Raw genomic sequence first — 16759 nt, forward strand, 5'->3', positions numbered from 1 at the left:
TGGTACTGTGCAGTGTATATATACAGGACAGGAGGAGTGGTACTGTGCAGTGTATATATACAGGACAGGAGGAGTGGTACTGTGCAGTGTATATATACAGGACAGGAGGAGTGGTACTGTACAGTGTATATATACAGGACAGGAGGAGTGGTACTGTGCAGTGTATATATACAGGGGAGTGATGGTACTGTGCAGTGTATATATACAGGAGGAGTGGTACTGTGCAGTGTATATATACAGGAGGAGCGGTACTGTGCAGTGTAAATATACAGGAGGAGTGGTACTGTGCAGTGTATATATACAGGAGGAGTGGTACTGTACAGTGTATATATACAGGAGGAGTGGTACTGTACAGTGTATACGAGGAGTGGTACTGTGCAGTGTACTTATACAGGAGGAGTGGTACTGTGCAGTGTATACGGTATATACAGGACAGGAGGAGCGGTACTGTACTGTGTATATATACAGGAGGAGTGGTACTGTGCAGTGTATATATACAGGAGGAGTGGTACTGTACAGTGTATATATACAGGACAGGAGGAGCGGTACTGTACAGTGTATATATACAGGAGGAGTGGTACTGTGCAGTGTGTATATATACAGGAGGAGTGGTACTGTACAGTGTATATATACAGGAGGAGTGGTACTGTACAGTGTATATATACAGGAGGAGTGGTACTGTACAGTGTATATATACAGGAGGAGTGGTACTGTGCAGTGTATATACTTCAACAGCCGCCCATCCCAGGCCCCCAGCACCTGTCCTGTATATATATTATATACACTGTATCTATACAGGCTGTGCTGGGCGGCTGCTGTAGTATCATATATATATATATATATATATAATCAGCTGCAGCCGCCCAGCCCATGGCCGCCCCAGGTCACCCAGTCCCAGACTGTCAGAACATACAGCAATATAGCATTGCACTCACTCAGGTGCTGGTAGGAGTTCCGTCTCCTCCCATAAGTTCAGCAGTGCACACAGCCAGGAGATTCAGAGCAGGAGAACTCTCCGCCCACAATGTCACGCTGGCTGTGTCCAGTTAACCCCTATGTGTGCCTGGCCCTGCACTGACAGTGAGAAGATGCTTGTGCCAGCGCAAATTGAAAGGGTAGAAAGGGTTAAAGCAGCCAGATGGCTCTATGACTGCGTGAGTGGGCCCCCCTGTCTCGTCAGGGCCCCGGCACTTGCCCTGGTAGGCCGGGTGCTGCCGCCGGCCCTGGCTGTGTTATATACTGCGTGGGCTGTGCTATATATTACGTGGCCAGTGTTATATACTGCGTGGGCTGTGTTATATATTACGTGACCAGTGTTATATACTGCGTGGGCTGTGTTATATATTACGTGGCCAGTGTGATATACTATGTAGGCTGTGTTATATACTGCGTGGCCACTGTTATATACTGCGTGGCCTGTATTAACGTATCGGGTATTCTAAAATATGTATGTATGTTTATATAGCAGCCACATAGTATATAGCACAGGCCACGTAGTATTTGCTATATACTACATGGCTCCTATATACTACGTGGCCTGTGCTATATACTATGTGGCTGCTATATACATACATACATATTCTAGAATACCCGATGCGTTAGAATCGGGCCACCATCTAGTTAATACATAATTGGTTATTATGCAACCCACCATTCCAAATATAAATTATAATACGCCACTGAGCCCCTTCTAGCTATACATAGCCACTTTCCCCTCCTAATAAATATATAAATTAATTAGCTCCTGTACTCTTTCCCCAATTCATTACCAGTTACCAGTCACAGCATACTCAACGCTCCCCACTATGTACCTCCTGCTCCCCCGACTCATTATATTTACATGCCCGTTCTGCCCCAATTCATTGTCATGTCTTCTCTCTCCCAATCTCTATTCACTATCAGCTCTCCCCCCATATTCAATTCATAATTTACTCCCCCACCCTATTAACTAGTTAAATGCCGCTGTCAAACGCAGACAGCGGCATTTAACCGGCGCTTCCGGCCGGGCGGCCGGAAATGAGCGCATCTCCGACTCCCGTCACATGATCGGGGGTCAGCGATGCTTCTGAATTGTAACCATAGAGGTCCTTGAGACCTCTATGGTTACTGATCACCGGTAGCTGTGAGCGCCACCCTGTGGTCGGCGCTCATAGCACACCTGCATTTCTGCTGCATAGCAGCTATCTTATGATTGCTGCTATGTAGCAGAGCCGATCGCGTTGTGCCAGCTTCTAGCCTCCCATGGAGGCTATTGAAGCATGGCAAAAGTAAAGAAAAAAGTAAAAAAAAATGTGAAAAAAATAAAAAAAATATAAAAGTTTAAATCACCCCCCTTTCGCCCCAATCAAAATAAATCAATAAAAAAATCAAATCTGCACATATTTGATATCGCCGCGTTCAGAATGACCCGATCTATCAACTAAAAAAAACATTAACCTGATCGCTAAACGGCGTAGCGAGAAAAAAATTAGAAATGCCTGAATTACGTTTTTTTGGTCGCCGCGACATTGCATTAAAATGCAATAACGGGTGATCAAAAGAACGTATCTGCACCAAAATGGTATCATTAAAAACGCCAGCTCGGCACGCAAAAAATAAGCCCTCAATCAACCCCAGATCATGAAAAATGGAGACGCTACGAGTATTGGAAAATGGCACAATTTTTTTTTTATTTTTTTTTTAGCAAAGTTTGGAATTTTTTTTCACCACTTAGATAAAAAATAACCTAGTCATGTTAGGTACCTATGAACTTGTACTGACCTGGAGAATCATAGTGGCAGGTCAGTTTTAGCATTTAGTGAACCTAGCAAAAAAGCCAAACAAAAAACAAGTGTGGGACTGCACTTTTTTGCAATTTCACCGCACTTGGAATTTTTTTCCCGTTTTCTAGTACACGACATGGTAAAACCAATGATGTCGTTCAAAAGTACAACTCGTCCCGCAAAAAATAAGCCCTCACATGGCCAAATTGACAGAAAAATAAAAAAGTTATGGCTCTGGGAAGGAGGGGAGCGAAAAACGAACACGGAAAAACGGAAAATCCCAAGGTCATGAAGGGGTTAATATCAGTTTCTCTCAGTGGCAATCTGTTGTAACTGCAGTGTTGTTAGGTCAGCTGATGTGGGTCGTGACCACTCACACCATCCTTTAAATGGTCACCTGATGCATTAGCTGACTGTCGGTGATAGAGCACTCTATAGTGACCAAGCCTGGATTAAGGAGATTGTTGACTGCTGTGGTTTACCAGCTGGTTTTGTGAATTTGTGATCCTGGTGCCTTTATTCTGCTGTGCGTTGCTTTGTAGCAGAGGAAGTTGTAAAGCTAAGTTGTGTTATTACGCCATTTGTCTCGTGTTTGTCACTTTCCCCTGTGCTGTACTATCTGTAGTGGTGAGGATAGCGCCCTTGCCGGCCAGTGCACTAGCCAGGATGGTGTGAGGTGACAGCAGTGCGGGGAAGGACCCACTTAGGGCGTTTGGGGAGTGCAGGGTCAGGCTCAGGTTTGAGCAGGAAGTGACCATTCCTCATTTCCCTATTGGTAGGGCCTTCCTCACCCCTTTACCATCCCGCTGTGTGTCGTGCCATCCGCCGACCAACCCTTCCCTTGTGGGGTCGCTATATATATATATATATATATATATATATATATATATATATATATATATGTAATGACACACAGGAAACTTGGTCAAAGTTGAAGGAACGATGAAAGCAGCACGTTATCAGCAAATACTGGAGGTAAATTTGCACTCATCAGCTGCTATGGTACGTACTTGGACGTTCCAACATGACCATGATCCAAAACACAAGGCCATGTTGACCTGTCATTGGCTACAGCAGAACCCAGTGAAGTTTCTGGTGTGGCCGTCTGTCTCCAGACCTCAATGTCATTGAGCCACTCTGGGGAGATCTCAAGCACGCCGTTCATGCTAGACAGCACAGGAATTTACAGGAACTGGAGGCTTTTTGCCAAGAAGAGTGGGCAGCTTTACCATCTGAGAAAATAAAGAACCTCATCCACAATTACCACAAAAGTCTTCAAGCTGTAATTGATGTTAGAGGGGGCAATAAATGGTATTAAGAAATCGGATATGTGAGCTTTTGATCAGGGTCATTTGGATGTTTTGGGTTATCATTATGATTTAAAAAGAGAAAACACAGTAGTTTGACAATAAATGGCTTCACCCAACCACTAACTATGAGTGGAGAAAAAGTTTTGGTGTTATCATTCATATTCTCTGAAAAAAGGCCAAGAAAGCAAAAATTCTGCAGGGGTATGTAAACTTTTGAGCACAACTGTACATAGTCACTTCTGAAGCTATCACGGGTGTCAATAGTGCCTTGTCTTGTTATATCCTTCCTGACTGGACCTTGTGTTATAGATGTCAGAATATAAGAAAATCACCTGGTCTCTTTTTTAGGGTTATATCTCTGCTACAATTTCAAGCCATATGTATATTATACAGAATCTTACATCCTCAGCACCTCTGAAGACAGCAGAAGTGACAGTTTCATGTTAATCAGTCGATTATGGCTCCTTGACATGCTTGTAATTCTTTTGGAATAAATATCTAAACTAAACTCTGGCTGCACATTGTTTCCCATTTTGATATGTATTCCAGGTGACAACCATTTGACATTTAGGGACTTATCAGTGAAATGGGAAGCATGTATAAATAGGCATATCCAGAGCAAATTAATAAGAAGCTGCTACTGACTAAAACTGGTTTCAAAATAATAACTTTTAAAACAAAAGACTGCTAAAACTAAAATTTTCATACAAATATAATTTATATGGTAGTCTTTCTGACGTCCTTTCAAATAATTTTCTGCAATCACTGAACTTTTTGAGCAGTGTCTGAGTAGAGGAATGATCCTTGTGTTGGAAAATGCAGATAAGTCATTTTTCACAATTCTGCTGCAAAAACAAAACAGAGAAAAGGGCAGGAGACATAATGAGCACAATTATATAAACTATAGCAGACAGAAATGTAGCCAGAAATATCAGGGCCAGATACGCCCAAAGGGCCAGGTCCCAAAATCTCTATTATGACCATTACCATATATTCTTTTTTAATTAAGAATATAGCTGACTTTTTAATGCATGTAGGTAAATTCCATATGAGCTATTCCTTCATTTATAGTTGTATTATGTTGTACATTAGTGAACTGGAATTTATAAAATGGACTCTAAAAGCAAAGTCATGGTATGAATCAGATAATTACACTCCCACCCCAAGAAAATAAAGCAGAAGTATGGATATGTAGGAATGGAAATGTCACAGTAAATGTTTCACCTTTTTCACTCACTTACACTGAAAAATTCAACATGACACTATCTCTGACAACCCCCCTGGATGATTATTCAAAAGCCACATCACAAAAACAATGTCATAATTCACTATGAAGCCCTAAAGGAATGCAAAAACCCAAGGACAGTCTCTGTTCCCATGTGTAGCCACACTGGCATCTAGCAGCAGCAAGTCCTAAGGTTCAGTTTATAAGGCTGGTACCTGTTGCCAACTATTACATACAGGTGTTTCTCACAAAAATAGAATATAATCAAAAAGTTAATTAATTTCAGTTCTTCAAAACAAAAAGTGAAACATATATTATATAGAGTAATTAAAAACAGAGTGATCTATTTCAAGTGTTTATTTTTGTTATTGTTGATGATTATGGCTTACAGCCAATGAAAACCCAAAAGTCATTATCTCAGTAAATTAGAATACTTTATAACACTAGCTTCAAAAATTATTTTAAAATCCGACATGTTGGCCTGCTGAAATGGATGTTCAGTAAATGCACTCAATACTGGGTCGGGGCTCCTTTTGCATCAATTACTGCTGTTGTTAAGTAAGGAGGACCAAGGTGATGGAGGAAGACATAACACAGAGATTGTAGCCAGCCCAGCCTCATCTCATCTGCTCAGTGTGGATTTGGTAACAATGAGGAAGTGGATGCTGAGGAAGAGGAGGAACAAGAGCTAGCATCAGAGGCTTGAAGCCACACAACCTTCGTCCCGTCTTTCTTACATGGATGGGCTGAGGATGGGAATGAGAAGGAAGATGAGATGGAGAGTCATCATCATGGTGGAGACAGAGAAGTGTTGGCTCTATGGAGCTTGGCACATACGGCTGACTTTATGTACTGCTGCCTTTCCCGTGACCCTCACATTACATGTACTGGTTGTTCAACCTGCCAAATCCACACTACAAGGAGAACTTTGCATCTCTTCTTCCTAAGGTGGAGAGGTCTTCTAAAATGCTGCTATACCAGAAGGGCAATGTGAAAAATATGTTGAAAAATTCCTATCAGACAATTCTAGCGGCAGGGGGCAAGCTTCCTTGCCCAACCAAGGAGGAGAGGCCAAGGAGACACACAGGAGAGGAAGGAGTACATTCTCAAAGGCATGGGTCAATTTCATGACACCAGCCCAGTGCCCAGGGCCTAATGACTGAATATTTTTGACAAGGAGGGAAAAGTTTTTAAAGATGGTTTGTAATAAAGTGTTTGTAATATTCAATATTCTAATGAGGCCCACCAGTTGTTACCTTTCAGGGGTCTATAGATGACCCTCCTCATAATTTCTCTCTGGCTTTGCACTTTTTGCAAAGCCTTTATGACTGTATAAACACATCATCTATACTTTCATTCAAAATTTTTTTTATGGATTCAATAATTCATCCATACAGTTTAACACAGTTATTGTTGCATAACAGTGGTATGTAAATGTGGCGCCCCAGGGTCCTGGTCATCACAGTAGCATTGCTTCCCTCATGGGGGAGGTGATGTTACATTTGAAGGCAAGAAAGGATAACTGTCACCAGGTAAACACAAGCATGCAACATGTCCACACTCCAGGTCACCAGGGGGAGCTTTTGATCCTATTTACTAGGTGACTCCCCATATATATGGTAGTTTGTAGGGAAAGTTAGTCAGTTCGTGACAGGAAACAGACTGGAACAGTCTGAGGCAGAAGAAGGTGTACGCAGCTGTGTAGCCGCAGTGCTGCAGCTCCTGGGAAGAGATTATACGAAAGCCGGATACATTGCAGTGAGCGTGTAGGAGAGAGGAGCACAGGCGAGGAGACCAGTAGGAGACCAGCCACGAGCAGGCTGCCTCCTTCTGAGGCGCAGATACAGTAGCCGGAACACCGAGGACTGTAAGGGACTCCACGACTTACATCAGAGACTGGCAGGACAGCTGAACTGCAAGTTATCTGTCCTCCACATACACCTGAGACACAGTAACACATAGAGCCCGGGGCATTCTAGAGTCCCAATAAACAGGCTCGAGTTACCTATCATGCAGGTATTGTCCTATCCTATATGGAGGACAGAGACGAACTGTGAGGAACTTATCTGAAGCCATAGGCGGTAAGGGACTACAACACCACCGCGCTAGAGGAAGGCTTTGATCTCCACCTGGATAAGGGGTCTCCTAGGTTGTCTCCAAGCCAGCAAGACCCTGCCTGCCTTGTGATCTGGAGCTCTGGACTGTGGCTGCTGAAGTCTTCAGTAAATAAGGTAAAGAGACTGCAAACCGGTGTCCTCTTTCTTCACTGCATCTTCCACTTACACACTGGGAGCCCTGGGGATATACTTCACCTTTTGGAAGTTATACCATCTAGCTGCCATAACATCACCCCAGAGGAGCCCTTAAAGCAGCGTCGGTCCCCACTGACCGAATACCACAGGTGGCGTCACGAACATAAACTTTATTCCCTTTAAAGACCTTCTCCTTTTACATGGGCGCCCAGGGCCACAGACCGGGTCACCACCGTGACATCCCCCTGTGAACACCGGACCCGGTACCGGGTACCCCACGGCCCTGGCGGGCGACTCATCTTGGCGTCACGAGCAGCATGGACTGAACCTGAGAATTGGGTCATGTGCGCCTAAGAGACTGTGCCTGACTAAGATTTGATTGAGAGACTGTGTAATGTAATTTTCCGCCAAAACCGCCACCATTAGAGCACCATGTGGCGTGCAGGAGGAGTGGGGTGTGTTGTCGTGGGCGGAGCTTGGAAGAACAGCGTGAAAGTAATGGCCGCCCCTCACAGATACTACAATGTTCGGGAAATATGCCCATCAACGAAAGAGGTCCGCCTCCTAGTCTGGGATGGCAGAAGAAGAAACCGCCCACAACAGGAAGAAGCCGAGGAGAACCTGGTTGGCAAGATGGTGAGCGGAGGTCACCCGAAGGAGGGTGAGGAAGCCCACAGCTATTCCAGCCAATTGGATGAGGAAGAGGCTGTGCCGTCACTGATGAACCCGGAAGTTCTCGGCGCAGAGCTGGAGGAGCTATGTCGTCAGCTCCGGCGATCCTGGTACCACGCAGCTGCAAACGTCCGGGAGCAGCGCAGCCAACCCCTGGAGCCCAAGCCTGCAGCAGAGGAAACCGGCACCGGAGACGCTGCAGCGGTAGGTAAGAACACCAACCCTGCCCCGTCGCCGAGGACACCCTGCTAGTGCCCATAGACGCCCCGCCACTGCTACCACCCGGCTGGGTGTGTAGTCTCCTCGAGTGGGAACGGCCCTGGGAGACCTTACAGACCACTGATGCCCCGCTGCAGCCGAGATGCAGAGATGCATAAATCGTGCAGAAATTTTACTAAACGTGTGCACATACCCTTATCAGTATTACATTGATCACCCATAGAATATTCCGTGGTCTGGAGTACATTTCATTGGTATATAACCCTCAAAAGTGCAGAGCCTTTGCGTCTAGGAGTACCAATACATGACAATTTGTGCAGAATGTGTATGAGACCCTCCTTTATGTCTAATATACGGTGTATCTGAGTCCCCAATTTTTGGCAATTCTTGCTTCCTTCATTATTTCAACAGAAATTTCCTATCATCTGTTCTGGAGATTTTGCTCTTGGGGTTTAACTTGTCAGCAGAAGGGTTTAAGAAGGGAAGGTGCAGGCCATAATTGATTAGGTTCAACCTTGTGGCCTTAAAGCTTTGCAATGTTTTCTTGCATTAACCACCTATTACAGAAAAAAATTTATGAAGGTTTTTTTCAGATTGCTAAACCTCTTACTGGTCTTACATGTAAGGGTGCAGATTTCAAGGTTTGGTCCCTGAATACTATTAGGGCTTTTGAACGATTAACCCCTTCACTCCGAAGACTGATTTCACCTTCCTGACCAGGCCAATTTTTACAATTCTGACCACTGTCACTTTATGAGGTAATAACTCCAGAATGCTTCAATGGATCCAACTGATTGTGAGAATGTTTTTTCATGACATATTGTACTTCATGATAGTGGTAAAATTTACAATGTGTCCGTAAAGTCATGGTGCACTTTTGACCAGTCACATGAAAGCAACAAAAAACGATAGAAATGTGAAATCTGCTCCAAATAAAAACTCTCCCAGTTTCATACCTATCCACCGCCGGGGGAGTGTTCTATCCAGAAACTCATGAACAATGGTGGCATAGTGTGCATTGTTCGTGAGTTTCTGGATAGAACATTCCCCCGGCGGTGGATAGGCAGGGGTTCTGTCAAGCCATGCCCACCATGATCCCCGAATCTGATGCCCTTAGACTTTTACTTTTGGGGTTATGTAAAGCAACATGTGTACATTGAATGTATCAATGACATTAATCACTTAAAACAGAGAATCACAGACGTTATTCACTCTGTTACACCAGACGTCCTTACCCGTGTGTGGCAAGAACTTCACTATCGTTTGGATGTGTGTAGGGCAACAAATGGAGTCTACATCGAACTGCACTGAATAGGTATGAAATTGGGAGAGTTTTCCTTTTATTTGGAGCAGATTTCACATTTCTATAATTTTTTTGTTGCTTTCCAGAAACTGGTCAAAATTGCACCATGACTTTACGGACAAACTGTATTTGATATGATTTGCATTTATGTGTATAAAAATCAGAATATTGGCGAATATTTAGAAAAGTTTGCTGTCACGATAATGTAAAAATGTCATAATGTGAGATTAGTTCTAGAATGTACCATGTCACAGACACACACACTGCAGTTTTGACCTGCCTTTCTCCCCCTCTGCATTCGCTCATACAACAAACTAATCCCTATGGCAGATACTGTGCAACTTGCTACCAATGTGTGAGCAGTTTATGGCTTTTAAACTGCAGATGACCAATCCCGTAAAGCCACTCATTCCCCCCTCCCCTTTCTCAAGGAATGTCCTTGTCTGGTCACTCAAAAACGTAAATAGTAGGAAAAAGAGTGCATGCCATTACTCAGCCCACTCAGTGATGTCACGCCAAGAGGGCATATCTTTACCCCTGCTTAGTTGTGAGTGTGAGAGTTGGTCCAGGAAGCGAGCTAACAACAGCTCGGCAAAGGTGTGCTCATGCATCTGGATATATGGAAGCCCTTTCTCTTCCATAGCACACGGCCAGTCACAGGCTGAAATGATCTGAACGCTATGTAAGTGTTCTATTCAATTTTAATCCCATTTTATTTGTAATTTGTAATGTACACATGTTTTTCTCTTCTTTATAATATCTTTTATACCTTGTCAACACTGCCTACCTTTTTATGGAGTAAAATATATAATTTACTAGCTTGTCTCTTCATGCTCTATAAACGAACTGTCGCTTCCTCTGAAGTGAATTACGCTACTGATTTGGGTTGGCTCCGGATTCGTTAATCCTTAGGAAATCGGAGCTGGTGGCAGCATACTTTGTTCTGTGCAATTGGGAATCTTTGTAGCGACGGCGGAGTTGATAATTATTTTTCCCGCCTGAGTGGGAGTAGTTAAATCTCCCTTGCTGCAGCGTGCCCAATAGACAGTACAAAGCAGGCAGCCTTTCTGGCGACTAATTACCCTAGGTGCAGTACCTAATCTGACCTGAGGGTAAGGGGGCCCCAGAGAGCTGCAAGTTCCGAACCGGAACTGGGAAGTGGGATATAGATAAATCCCCTTCTGAAGGAACCAGGGGCAACCAAACAACCCCGGTTCGTGACAAATTGGTGTGAGTAGTGGGGACGATAAAGGCATCCACCCCGGGATCCCTGACATATTGTTGGGATCCGTGACATTCGGAATTTTCAAACTTTTAATTTTATGCCCTTAAATTATAGTCATATCACACAAAATAGTTAATGAATAACATTTTCCACATGTCTACTTTACATCAACATAATTTTTGAAACATAATTCTTTTGTAAGGGTTGAAAGTTGACCAGCGATTTCTCATTTTTACAACTAAATTTGCAAAACCATTTTTTTAGGGACCACCTCACATTTGAAGTGACTTTGAGGGTTTTATATGATGGAAAATACCCAAAAGTGACACCATTCTAAAAACTGCACCACTCAAGGTACCCAAAATCACATTCAATACATGTATTAACCCTTCAGGTACTTCACAGGAATTAATGGAATATGGAAGGAAAAAATAAACACTTAACTTTCAGAGAAATTTTCCTCTAGACCTAATTATTTTTACTTTTGCAAGAGTTACAGGAGAAAATGGACAGTACAATTTATTGTGCAATTTCTCCTGAGCATGCCGATACCCCACGTGTGAGGGAAAACCACTGTTTGTGCGCACGGCAGGGATTGGAAGGGAAGGAGTGCCATTTCACTTTTTGACTGTAAAATTTGCTGGCATTATTAGCGCACACCATGTTACGCTTGGAGAGCCCCTGATGTGACTAAACAGTGGAAACCCCCCACGTTACCCCATTTTGGAAACAAGACCTCTTGGGAAACTTATCTAGATTGAGCACCTTGAACCTACAGGTGATTCACAGAAGTTTATAATGTAGAGCCGTGGAAATAAAAAAAAAAAAAATCACATTTTTCCCAAATAAATAATTTTTAGCTCCAAATTTTGCATTTTTATAAGGGTAACAGGAGAAATTGCTCCATACAATTTGTTGTGTAAGTTCTCTTGAGTACGCCGATATCTTATATGTGGGGGAGACTACTGTTTGGGCACATTGCAGGGTTTGGAATGGAAGGAGCGCCATTTGACTTTTTGAATGTAAACTTTGCTGGAATAATTAGCGGACACCATGTCGCATTTGAAGAGCCCCTGATGTGCCTAAACAGTGTAAACCCCCCACAAGTGACACCATTTTAGAAACTAGACCCCTTTGCAAACTTATCTGGATGTGCGTTGAGCACCTTGCATCCCCAGGTACTTCACAGAAGTTTATAACGTTAAGCCTTGAAAATAAAATCACATTTTTCCCACAATTTTTTTTTAGCTTCAAATTTTGTATTTTCACAAAAGGTAACACGAGAAAATGGACCCGAAAATTTGTTGTGCAATCCCTCCTGAGTTCACCGATACCCCATATATGGTTGAAAACTACTTTTGAGGCACAGTGCAAATCTCAGAAGGGAAGTAGGGTCATATTATAGTGCAGATTTTGCTGCACCTGTTTGAGGGTGCCATGTTACATCGACAGAGCCCCTGAGGTGCCAGAACAGCAGAACCCACCATAAGTGACCCCATTTTACAAACTAAACCTCTCAATTAATTAATCTAGTGGTGCAGTGATTATATTGACACCACAGGTGTGTCACAGACGTTTATACCATTGGGCATTGAAGAATAATAATTTACATTTTTATCACCAAGATTGTGTGTTAGCCACAAGTTTTACATTTCCATACTGGGTGGGAAATGGGTAAAAATGGCACCAAAATTTGTCCGACAATTTCTGCTGAATGTAGAAATACCCCATATGTGGATGTACAGTACTGCTTAGCCATACGGAGAGACTCGAGAGGGACGAAGCGCTTATTTGCCTCCTGGAGCGCAGATTTTCCTAGAATAGTTTGCGGATTCCATATAAAGAGCCCCTAAGTGTTAGAAAAGCAGAATCTCCCCTCAAGTGACCCTATTTGGGAAATGATAACCCTTTGGGAATTTATCTACAGATGTAGTGGCGAATTTGACTCCATGGTTGTTTTCTAGAAACAAGCAGTAGTGGATGTTGCTGAGTGAAAATTGCACACTGCAGTTGTAGTGACCAGTACATTATTCCAAGCTCATGCTTCTGGAGACATGCACCGTAAGTTAGGTGGGCTCTCACCACTACAGAAATGCCAAACATGTGGGCGCTAAATGTGGATTAGGCACACTGGGGCTCAGAAGGGAGGGTGGATTTGGATTTGGATTTGGGAGCAGAAAATTTGCTGAATTTCTTTTGGGGGCGTGGAGCCTTTTACCTTTTCCAGAGTGTGTGCTACTAGTAACATGGAATTCCTCTATATTTCCATTAACAGATGACGGACCTGAGTGAGGGCTTGCTTTTTTTGTGGATTTAGTTGAAGCTTTTATTGGGAACATTTTACATAATGTTTGAGATCACATTTATCTGGCACTCTACGCTGAGCACTTACTTTGTGGTTTCCATCTAAATCTCTGAGTGACATGACAGATGAAACCCCCAATAGATCCATTCACTATAATGAGGCAGCAGAGTTACTGTGGACTCCATCTGCTCTCTGTTCAGCAATGTCCTTTTTCAGAAGTGCACAAAACTACGGCCGACAGCACTTTTATGCAATCCTAAAAATACGGACACCGCCAGATCACAGGTCCTATGGCGTCCACAGTGCCTCCATCTCCCTCATTATAGGGAATCTTCTGCCAGGGTTCTGTCTGAATCACGTATTTCAGAGATTTACACTGAAACTCCAGTGCAAACGCTCAGCGTAGAGCGCAGAGTAAATGTGCGGCGAGCATTACTTTGATCTTTGTAAGGCAGAAGCAAAAAAATCAAAAGCATGTGAAGAATTGGTTTTATTTATTTTTTACGCCATTCCTGGTGCAGGATAAGTGATTATACGACTTTATTCTTCGGGTCAATTCGATTACAGCAATATCAGATTTATATCGAGTTTTTATGTTTGGCTGCTGTCACACATTAAAAGATGCTATTTATTGCAAAGACTAGTTTTTGCATCACAACATTTAGACACTTATAATTTTTCCATATTTCGACTGACCGTCATACGAGAGCTTGTTTTTTGCGAGATAAGTTAACTTTTTAATTGATACTATTTTTGAGCACATGATATTTTTTGATCGCTTTCTATTCCAATTTTTGTGAGACAGAATGGACAAAAACCATCAATTCAGCAATTGTTTGTTTGTTTTTTAAGACCGTTCTGAGTGTGGTAAAATTGATAAAGCAGCTTTATTCTTCGGGTCAGTACGATTACAGCGATACCCAATTTATATATTTTTGATGTTTTGGTGCTTTTGCACAAGTAAAACTATTTTATAGAAAAAATAATTATTTTTACATCGCTTTATTCTGACACCTATAACTCTTTATTTTTCTGCTGACGGAGCTGTATTGTGGCTTGTTTTTTGCAGGACTAGATGATGTTTTCAGCAGCAACATTTTTATTTACATTCTTTTTTATCGCGTTTTATTGCACTTTTTGTTTGTCGGTATGATGATAAAGCATTGTTTTTTGTCTCATTTTTAAAATTATTTTTTACGGTGCTCACTGAATGGGTTAATGCGATCACATTGTCCTGATGGAAGCAGGCAGGGAACCAATTCCCTGTGCGATGCTCCTCTATGTTGCTGTCACTTCTGACAGCAATATCATTGGGGTAAAATGCCCACAATTAGTGCTAGCACCGAGCGTGGGCGTTGCTGCAGGATGTCAGCTCTCACATAGAGCTGACACACGCACCCGATTGCCGCGTTGCTCAGCGTGATGCGGCACAATCGCTGTGCCGTACCTATTCTGCTGATTGTAGTAAAAGTTCCCCCAGAGCAGTATATGTATGGAGCATGTCGGGAAGGTGTTCAAATACCATTTCATGTCTGCTCCTATTCTAATCCAACCCTGATCTCTAAGAACTTTTCATTGTGGATGTAGATGCTTTGGAGGTCGGGGTAGGAGCAGTTTTATCGCATAGGTCCAAAAGTCTGACTAACCTGCATCCATGTACTTTTTTTTCTAAAGAATTCTCATCTGCAGAAAGAAATGATGTTGATAATCATGAGTTACTTGCTGTTAAATTGGCCTTTGAGGAAAGGCATTTTTTAGAATAGGTGGTTCATCAAGTTACTGTGTTTACTGATCAAAGAATCATGCTTACATTAAATCAGCTAAATGATCAACCCCCAGAGAGGCCAGATGGTCCTTGTTTTTTCTAGGTTTCATTTATTTATCAAATTTAGGTCGTGGCCTAAGAATGTGAAAGCTTTCGTATTGTCTCGCAGTCTCGATTCAGGTTCTCCTCCAGAATCCTCCATTTTTCAACAGGGTATAGTGGTTTCCATTTTATGTTCAGAGTTGGAAGTTGAGATCCGTAACCTCGCAACCTGGGCGTCTCAACAGTCCATATACGAGACCGGTTGCCGAGGACAATTGCACCACCATATCATGCTGCTGGGTGCCAAGCGTTCGCTGCTCTTGGCTCTGTGTTACCTCACACAAGCTGGATGCTGCAGAGCCACCTGCTCTGCCACTAGCAAACAAACACTGACACACCCAAACCCTTACTGCAGAGTTTTTAACTGGAATCTGTGGTCATGGGCCACTTGTAAGACCTGGGAGTGAACTGCCCCACTAACATCCTGTAGTTTACTCCAAAAATAAAAGCCCTTAACGGGATTTCCTGAACATTGACTTGGCCAAATAGCTTGACCAGGTCCACACTTACTTTTATTCTGCACTGCAGCCACAGCTATGCCTGTGAATGCAATGCACTCCAGCTGTTTAATACTCTTCTATGTGCATCCTGGGAGATACGTAGTGACCCTCGCATATAATACCTGTCACTGCCTTGCATACCCCCTCTGTTCAAACTTGTGGGGTTGAACATTTGTCAAAATACAGGTGGCCCGTGGTAGGGCATCCGCATTTCCCTGTGACTTCCCCACCCGACGGTCCATGGTGAAGTTAAAGTTCTGCAGAGAGAGAAATCATCTGGTGACCTGAGCATTCCTCTCATTGGCCTTTCTCATCCATACCATGGGTGAATGGTCTGTCACCAAGCGAAACAGTCGACCAAGTAAATAATAGCGTAGGGACTCCAATGCCCACTTAATGGTGAGGAACTCCTTCTCCACTATGCTATAATTTCTCAGCCAGGGTGAGTTTCCTACTTAGGTAGGTGACCGGATGTTCCTCTTTGGTCACCTTCTGTGACAGGACCGCTCCTAGGCCCATGTTAGAAGCATCCGTCTGCACGATGAAGAGTTTCTGGAAGTTGGGACTAATGAGGACGGGCTGTCCGCACTGCGCCACCTTCATGGATTGGTACGATTTAACTGCCTGGGGGTTCCACCGAACCATGACCAACTTTTTCCCCTCAAGATTGGTTAGGGATGTTGCTCTCCCTGAAAAATTAGGAATGAACTTCCGGCAATTCCCGATGATTCCGCGAAATGCTCTCACCTGTTCGATGGCATCAGGTCGGGGCTAGTTCTGAATGGCCTCAATTTTATTAATTTAGGGTTTGATAACTCCATGGCAAATCACGTATCCCAAGTAGCGGGCTTCCTCGAGCCCTATCGCACATTTCTTGGCGAAGAAGCGAATCTCTGAGCGAATTTACTACCGCTTGCACCCGGGACAAGTGGGACTGAATGTCAGTACTAAAGATGATGATGTCATCAGCCTCTGGAACGTGGCTGGTGCCCCATGCAGTCAAAAGGGCAAGACGACATAGTGGTTCCAACCCTCCAATGTTATGAAGGCGGTCTTTTCTTTGGCTTACTCTGTAAGAGGCACCTGCCAATAACCCTTGGTCAGATCGAGCGTGGTAAA

Source organism: Ranitomeya variabilis, chromosome 5 (genome assembly GCF_051348905.1).
Source record: "Ranitomeya variabilis isolate aRanVar5 chromosome 5, aRanVar5.hap1, whole genome shotgun sequence".
NCBI lineage: Eukaryota > Metazoa > Chordata > Amphibia > Anura > Dendrobatidae > Ranitomeya > Ranitomeya variabilis.